Consider the following 2,830-nt stretch of genomic DNA (forward strand, 5'->3'; position numbering starts at 1 on the left):
TGCAGTACCAGAACCAAGCTCAGTGTACAGATGCAGTACCAGAACCAATTTCAGTGTACAGATGCAGTATCAGAACCAAGCTCAGTGTACAGATGCAGTACCAGAACCAAGCTCAGTGTACAGATGCAGTAACAGAACCAAGCTCAGTATACAGATGCAGTATTAGAACCAAGCTCAGTGTACAGATGCAGTACAGTAACTAATCTCAGTGTACAGATGCAGTATTTGAACCAATCTCAGTGTACAGATGCAGTACCAGAACCAATTTTACAGTACAGATGCAGTATTAGAACCAAGCTCAGTGTACAAATGCAGTATTAGAACCAAGCTCAGTATACAGACGCAATACCAGAACTAATCTCAGCGTACAGATGCAGTACTAGAACCAACCTCAGTGTACAGATGCAGTACCAGAACCAATCTCAGTGTACAGATTCAGTACCATAACTAATCTCAGTCTACAGATGCAGTACCAGAACTAATCTCAGTGTACAGATGCAGTACCAGAACCAATCTCAGTGTACAGATGCAGTACCAGAACCAATCTCAGTGTACAGATGCAGTACCATAACTAATCTCTGTGTACAGATGCAGTACCATAAATAATCTCAGTGTACAGATACAATACCATAAATAATCTCAGTGTACAGATACAATACCATAAATAATCTCAGTGTACAGATGCAGTACCATAACCAAGCTCATTGTACAGATGCAGTGCCACAGTGGTCTCAAACTGTGGCCTTCCATTTGTTGCAAAAATTCAACTCTGTTGGCTGTCCGGAAATGCTGGGAGTTAAAGTTTTGCAACATCTGGAGGGCCACAGTTCGAGACCAATTATGTAGATATTATATGTCTTTTTATTCCGGTCATTTAAGGTACTTTTTCTAGCCAAACATTTTTGCAGTGGGGCTAGAATAAGCTTTAGCGGCTCTCCTGTGCAGGGATGGCGCGATCTTGGGCGTCAGTATGATCGCCGGGCTCCTGCTGTAAATATCAGGAGCTAAGAAACCTCTGCTTTGGGTAGCTTAACCTTCATGACTGCGTCATGTGATCAGTGCTATTTTCAGCTTCTGTTTCCATGAAAGCTGGGGGTCTTGTCAGGGGCCCCAAGTTAGCCATTGCTGTCTGTGTACCCAGCCGTGATCGCTGTCAGTCCCCTTGTAACTACTAAAAAAAAAAAAAAAGTAAATAAAGATTTACAGAAAAATTAAATGTTATAAAAAATCCCCCCTTCAAAAAAAAAAAAAAAGAAGAAATTTTCCATTTAAATCCCTTCTTATACATGAAACATAAAAAAACACATATTATACATGAAACATAAAAAACACACGTAGCGTCCATAACAACCCGAACAATCAAATATTTATTTTATTAATTATCCCGCAAGTTGAACACTGTACAAGAAAAGAAAAAGCCATTCATTTAAAAAAAAATGACAAAATACGTTGTTGACAGGGGGCGCGTGCTCCCCCTGTTCACCAATGGCGGCTCCACAATACCATTGCGGGTCGCTGTTGGTTTCTATGGCAGCAGGAGGTCGGATGATGGCTTCCCGTCTGATAGCTGCGGAAGCCTTTAACCCCTTAAGGACCAAGGACGTACCGGTACGTCCTTGGTCCTGCTCTTCTGATATAACGCGGGGTTACACAGTAACCCCACGTCATATCATGGCGGGCCCGGCGTCATAGTGAAGCCGGGACCCGCCTCTAATAGCGCGCAGCGCCGATCGCGGCGCCGCGCGCTATTAACCCTTTAGCCGCGCGCTCAAAGCTGAGCCGCGCGGCTAAAAGTGAAAGTGAAAGTTCCCGGCTAGCTCAGTCGGGCTGTTCGGGATAGCCGCGGCTAATCGCGGCATCCCGAACAGCTGACAGGACAGCGGGAGGGCCCCTTCCTGCCTCCTCGCTGTCCGATCGCCGAATGACTGCTCAGTGCCTGAGATCCAAGCATGAGCAGTCATGCGGCAGAATCGTTGATCACTAGTTTCTTATGAGAAACCAGTGATCAACATAGAAGATCAGTGTGTGCAGTGTTATAGGTCCCTATGGGATAACAAGATCAGTATAAGAGATCAGTGTGTGCAGTGTTATAGGTCCCTATGGGATAATAATGATCAGTATAAGAGATTAGTGTGTGCAGTTATAGGTCCCTATGGGAGAGATCAGTGTGTGCAGTGTTATAGCTCCCTATGGGATAACAATGATCAGTACAAGAGATCAGTGTGTGCAGTATTATAGGTCCCTATGGGAATAACAATGATCAGTATAAGAGATCAGTGTGTGCAGTGTTATAGCTCCCTATGGGATAACAATGATCAGTACAAGAGATCAGTGTGTGCAGTATTATAGGTCCCTATGGGAATAACAATGATCAGTATAAGAGATCAGTGTGTGCAGTGTTATAGCTCCCTATGGGATAACAATGATCAGTACAAGAGATCAGTGTGTGCAGTATTATAGGTCCCTATGGGAATAACAATGATCAGTATAAGAGATCAGTGTGTGCAGTGTTATAGGTCCCTATGGGACCTATAACACTGCAAAAAAAAAGTGAAAAAAAAAAGTGAATAAAGATCATTTAACTCCTCCCCTATTAAAAGTTTGAATCACCCCCATTTTCCAATAAAAAAAAAACACAGTGTAAATAAAAATAAAAAATAAACATGTGGTATCACCGCGTGCGGAAATGTCCGAATTATAAAAATATATCATTAATTAAACCGCTCGGTCAATGGCGTGCGCGCAAAAAAATTCCAATAAGTCCTATCAATGCAAAAATGGTACCGTTAAAAACTTCAGATCACGGCGCAAAAAATGAGCCCTCATACCG

Source organism: Hyla sarda, unplaced genomic scaffold (genome assembly GCF_029499605.1).
Source record: "Hyla sarda isolate aHylSar1 unplaced genomic scaffold, aHylSar1.hap1 scaffold_211, whole genome shotgun sequence".
Classification (NCBI taxonomy): domain Eukaryota; kingdom Metazoa; phylum Chordata; class Amphibia; order Anura; family Hylidae; genus Hyla; species Hyla sarda.